A 6,622-nucleotide genomic window follows, 5' to 3' on the forward strand; every position below is an offset into this window, starting at 1 on the left:
AAACTTACTTAAGTAACATTTTTGTTTTTATATTTTATTTGTTTTTTTCTATTTGATAGAAACATTGCAGACTTCAAAGATTTGTGCATTTGACAAGTATGCTGAGACGGAGGTTAGAACTGGCTTGCTCACAGGTTACATGGTTATTTCACATGGGATACTTATCCCAATGTAACATCCCTTTGAAATCAATTTGCTGCACAGGGCTCCATTCTCCATCACAAAAAAAATAAACAACTGCTGTGCACAAATGTGCTGGAGAAACTCAGCAGATTAATACACAGCAGCCATAGGAAGTAAAAGGCAGTGGACATTTCAGGCCTGAGCCCTTCTTCAGGAGTGTTGGAAATCAGGCAGATGCCTATCTAAAATAGGGAGGAGGTAGAGGAAAGGGGAGGAGCACAGGTTTTTACATGTGTTTACAGGCAGGAGGGTAAAAGAGAAAAGAAGCAGAGAAGTGATGGGCGAAACAATAAAATACCATAAAATGTAATACCATAAAAACTTGTGGAATGTTCTTGACATGTCATTCCTGATTCCATGCTACTGAATTTATGACTTCCAAAATGCCCTAATCAAATATTCTGAATACCACTATCCTTCAACGAGTCCAAGGAAACTTTGGCCATCCTTCCCGCTGGCTCCCTGCAGCATGACCTCTGCATGCAGGACAGGAAATGATTATGGCAAAGAGAGAGAGTGCTTTTTAGTTAATATCATGTGGTAAACTACTCTACGAATGTTTAGCTATCTGGTCAACCCCCGCCCCCCCCCCCCCCCCCCTTGGCTGACTGTACCTGTGGCTCCTCCCACAGACTCCTGAATAAAGGTGACTGTTCCACAGCCCCCTCCCTAGTTCAGGACAGTTGGCCAGCATGGACATGCTTCCATTCTATTGATATAAAAGCTTACCAGTTTTACATAGCATGTTGGGACTAAACACACAAACACTCCACTGCATCTACAGAAAGTGATCCAATACTGGCCTCCATCACGCTGGATCAAGATAGCCCTCACCAACTCACCAGATCGATAATGCACATCCAGGTAAATGGCCACGAGAGGAGCTGCCTGTACGATAGTGGGAGCATGGAAAGCTTCATCCAAACCCCATGGTGCAGTGTTACTCCCTCGCGATAAGGCCAGTAAGCCACAAACTCTCTTTGACCTCGAAATCCCATACAGCTGATGTTTGCGGCTACTGTGTAGTGACTCTGACCACGTGGGGCACAGACTACAAAGACTTTAAACTCCTGGTGATGTCGTGCTGCCATGCTACTGGGCTGGACTTTCAATGCTGTGGTGAATGTCTGCCAAGCTGCCTGTCTCCCCTCTGGCGAGCCTTGCTGTACTAACATTGGCTGTACATTATGTCTACTGTTAAGGACACTCCCCTTGGGTATAACTGTGTATGCACCTATTGTCTTTCATTATTGTGCCATGAGTTTCTGCTAATAAAAGCCATGATTATTGTTTGATCACATCGTCTTTGTCTACTTCATCAACTGGCACTTCAAATGCCACCTTAAAAGTGTGACGATGGAATACGATGGGCCCCATCTTCCCCTCACTGTCTGTAATCAGCAGTTTTTTAACCATCCACTGCACTCCACCAACTAAACCCCCTCCCCCTCCCTCCACCGGCCTCTTCCTTCACTGTTTCCAGCCACCAACCCAAAGATTTCCCACTGTACATGACCTGCGGACTCTCAACTCTCAAGATCACCCCTCCACCACTGTTCACTAACCTCACTCCTGACTGCAAACCTGTTGCCACCAAATGTAGGCAATACAGTGCCGGGGATAGGGCCTTTATCAGGTCGGAGGAGCAGCAGCTTCTCAATGAGGGGCTCATTGAAGCCAGCACCAGCCCCTAGAGAGCCCAAGTGGTGGTGGTGAAGAATGGGAAGAAAAACAGAATGGTCATTGACTACAATCAGACCATTAAAAGATACATGCAACTGGATGCGTACCCTCTTCCCCACATATCTAATATGGTAAACCAAATTGCGTAATATCGGATATTCTCCACCATTGATCTAAGGTCAACATATCATCCGCTCAGAGGACCACCACTCTACTGGTTTAGAGGCAGATGGTGCTTCTACCATTTCCTGAAGGTTCCCTTCGGCATCACCTCCCCCTTGTTAAATCTACCTCCTTTCCCCTGCCATATCAAGGCAGACATTGCCAAAGCCATGATGCATGTGATGGATGAATCCATCCCATTCCAGGTAGAGAGTGATGCCTCCAACTTTGCTCTGGCTTCCACCTTTAACCAGGTGGACAGACCATAGCCTTCTTTTCCTACACCCTCCAGGGCCTCAAAATTCGACACTCCTCTGAAAAGGAGCAGGCCCAAGCCATTGTCAAGGCAGTATGGCACTGAAGACACTACCTCACTGGCAAATGATTTATCTTGCTGACTGACCAATGTGCAGTTGCTTTCATGTTTAACAATCAGCAGCAAGGTAAAATCAAAAATGACAAGATATTGAGGTGGAGAATTGAACTTTCTACCTACAATTATGATCTCTGCATGCCAGCTCATATAACCATATAACCGTTTACAGCACGGAAACAGGCCATGTCGGCCCTTCAAGTCCGTACCGGTTCACTTGAACAACTCCACTAGCTCCTCCGCAAACTCCAGAGGAAGTAGAGGCTTTCTTCATGATGCCATCTGGACTGGAAATTATTATGGCAAAGAGAGAGGGGGCGGTATGTGCTTTTTAGTTAATATCATGTGGTAAATTACTCTATGTATGTTTAGCTATCGGGTCACCACCCCCCATCCAGTTGCATGTATCTTTTAATGGTCTGATTGTAGTCAATGACCATTCTGTTTTTCTTCCCATTCTTCACCACCACCACCACTTGGGCTCTCCAGGGGCTGGTGCTGGCTTCAATGATCCCCTCATTGAGAAGCAGCTGCTCCTCCGACCTGATAAAGGCCCTGTCCCCGGCACTGTACTGCCTACATTTGGTGGCAACAGGTTTGCAGTAAGGGGTGAGGTTAGTGAACAGCATTGGAGGGGTGATATCTTGTACAGGCCCAGGAGACTCAACGATCAGGTAGATGCTCTACCTCACAGAACATGTGCCAGTGCAGAAACAGGCCCATTTCAAGTCCTCTACAATGACTTCTACAACTCTGGAGTCACCAGGTTCTTTCATTTTATCAAAGCCCACAATCTGTCTTACTCCACTGAGGAGATCAGGACTATAACCAGAAACTGCCAGTTCTGTGTGGAGTGTAAACCACATTTATATCGACCAGAGTGCATCTGATAAAGGCTACCCTTCCACTCCTCTGACTGCAATGTGTACTTCCTCAACATCAGTGACATGTTATCATGTTTTCCAATTGTCATCCCCTACTCGGATATGACAACTGCCACAGTCATAAAGGCCCAATGCAATCTGTCATCCTGTTTGGGTACCCCTGCTACATCCATAGTGACTGGGGGTGGGAATCTTCCTTTATGAGCGACGAGCTGTGTCAGCCCTTGCTGGCCAGAGGCATCACCATGAGCAGGACCACCAGCTACAACCCCTGAGGGAACAGACAGATGGAAAGGGAAAACACTACTGTCTGGAAGGTCATCCTCTGAGGTGTGCGGTTTAGAGGCCTTCCATTCTTCCTCTGGCAAGATGTCCTCTCCGAGATGCTCCACTCAATCAGATCGCTTCTATGCATCCAAGCTAGAATTTTATTTAAATCATACATTACATATACAAAACACAACTGGGCTGCTTTATAAAAACTCACAAAATTAGGAAGCTGCAAGCCTTCCGAACTGTAAATTCTATGTTAATTTATCCAAAGAAACTCTTGCCATTATTACTTTCCATAAGAATCAATTGAAAAAGATACTGTATACTAGGAAAAACATTAATCTTAACACAATTTACTCTACCTATTAAGGTAATAGATAACATATTACATCTTTCCAAATGTTTTATTCTTTTTAATAATGAAAAATAAATTAATTTAATTTTTTAAAAAATTCCACTTCCACACAAATATCTAAATATTTTATTCCCACATCTGGCCATTTAGTTAGAATTGAAATTAATAAAATATTTCATTCATAGCCATCTAATTTTCTGGAATTCCATGTAGTTCTGGAATCCATGACTGAGTGAAGCAATAACTCCAAAACAATGTTTCTCAACCTTTTTCTTTCCACTCACATACCACTTTAATTATTCCCTATGCCATAATGCTCTGTGATTAGAAAAGGATTGCTTAAGGTGGTATGTGGGTGGAAAGAAAAAGTTTGAAAATCAGTTTTAATTGTACCTAATTGACTCATATGTGCATGGTTTCATAACTCCAAAGGAAATGGGCCAATGACAAATCTTTCTCAAGCAGAATATTTCAGTAACAATTGGGTCCAGAGCAGTGGTTCTCAACCTTCCCTTCCTACTCACATACCACCTTAAATAATCCCTTACTACTCACAGAGCACTTATGGGATAGGGATTACTTAAAGTGATATGTGAGTGGTAAGAAAAAGGTTGAGACTCACTGGTCTAAAAGGTAACCAATAAACAATGTTAAGATCAGTTTAATGGTAATGTTATGAGCCCAGAGGACCCCAAAACCCAGCAGCAATAGAAATTCAACAAGACAAATGGTTACTTAAACACAAGTTGCTTTTTAATTTTGAAAACAGAATCAAACTTTAACTTATTACTCTTAACTTACTTAACCCCCCTTCTAATTCTAAGCGCACGAGTATGATTTGATTCATAGTCCAATCTCACTTCTCACGCCTCCAAGTTCATTGGTTGCAGACAATTGTTATATTGTGCACAGAATTTAACATTTATGAAGTTCACCAGATTGTGGTACTTGAAAGATAAATGGTTAACAGCTCAGGAAGGTTCTTGTCTGTTTAGAGAGAGAGATTTGTTGCTCATTGGACTACCCACAACTGATTCCTTCTGATCACCCACTTCAATGTCTTGCCAAAGAAATTTGCCCCATCAGTGTTTTCCAGATGATGTCGGACTCTGGCTTTACCTTACTCTTAATTTAGTCTATGTGTGGTCTGAGTCCAGCGTGTTCTTTGAATGAAGTGATAGGAGAAGGTATTCGGTTCAACAGTCAGTTTATTACACAGCACAAGAATAAAACTTAACTGAGCTCTGGGTCAGTCGTTAGTTCATAGGTCACCTGCACAGTGAGCTATTCCCCAAGACTGACCCCTATTGTCCAGTTGGCTCAGTTTATATAGGTCAACCTTATCATACAGAACAAAAGTTGGCTTCCTTTGCTAGATTTCATTATCATACAGAACAAAAGTTGTCTTCCTTTGCTAGATCTTTTTGCATAAGGGTTATCACAAGTCATCTCCTGTTTTGCAGATATCTGGGGTGTAGCACTCCCATCTTAATCCTCCAGGCCAGACTATCCTGTTGTGTTGATCAGAAATTAATTCATCCCCAGATATTTCTAATCACCATTCTGTTCTTGTCTGGCCAATTTCTGCTGTTCTCTTTAACACCTCCTCCTGCCTTAATCTTCCTCCTAGACTTGTTTTCCATTCCCTTTGTTTCTTACAGGCCATTCTTTGTTCTGATCTGGCCTGTGTCTCCTGTGCTACTCACCACCTCATTTAGTTTGAGCATTCCTCCTAAATTGTTTTATGCATTTCCTCTCCCTGTATTTTGGAGAGACAATTTTGCTCAGCCAACTTTGCTCCATGCTGTGATTGCCACTTAATCACATTCCTTTTTCCCTGAACCATGCAGTAAATATACACTTATTAATTAATCATTTATTTCATACTGTTTTAACCCCTAGATTCCAACAGTCCCCCTTTTGGTCTCATGAAAATGAGACCAACCACCAGTTAACTTATGGGACCAAGACCTCAGGAGTTTTTGCAAGGACCGGCATCTCCGACCCCTTGTTAAACTTAACCTCACAAACTTGGCCATTATGAACACACTTCAGTTCAGTGGGGGCCCCAACACAGTGTTCAGGAACGTCAGTCCAATCCGCAAAGTACTGTTTCGGTTCATTATGGGCCTCCCAGGCTGATCATAAACACTTTGTACAGTTGTTTCCTTCTCCAGATGCTTCAAGGGCTAGGAACAACATCACCCATAGTCCCCACATAGTATTCATCTCAGCTCCCTTCATTGTTTTGATGCCAATAAATTAATTATGCCGTCAACCACTGATACACAGTCACCGTAGTCCAATAGTCTCTTTAAAAAGAGACGTTAAGTGTTCTTAGTCCGTGGTTGCTTCACAGGTTCTCAGTCACCTCCGTTCGAATCTGTTCCAGTGTCCGTGTTGGTGGGTCCGTTGCTGTACACTGACTCCAATGATACCACGTCTCGCCTTTTCCTTGTAGTCGAACCGCGTGGGACGTCCTCTCCACCACTCTGTAAGGTCCTGTCCACCTGGGCTCCGACCACTTTCTTTTGATGACCTTTAGCAGAACCCACTCTGCGACTGAAGGTATCGGTGTTTCCCCTTCTCTGTTGGGACTTGTGACCTGTTGTGAAAAATCTGACACCAGAGCCGTTAGTTTTTCATAATAAAGCTTGCATCCCATTGAGCTTACCTCATTCTTCGTTGTCTGAATTCCGGCTCCCGGTC

This window comes from Narcine bancroftii, chromosome 7, assembly GCF_036971445.1.
Source record: "Narcine bancroftii isolate sNarBan1 chromosome 7, sNarBan1.hap1, whole genome shotgun sequence".
NCBI lineage: Eukaryota > Metazoa > Chordata > Chondrichthyes > Torpediniformes > Narcinidae > Narcine > Narcine bancroftii.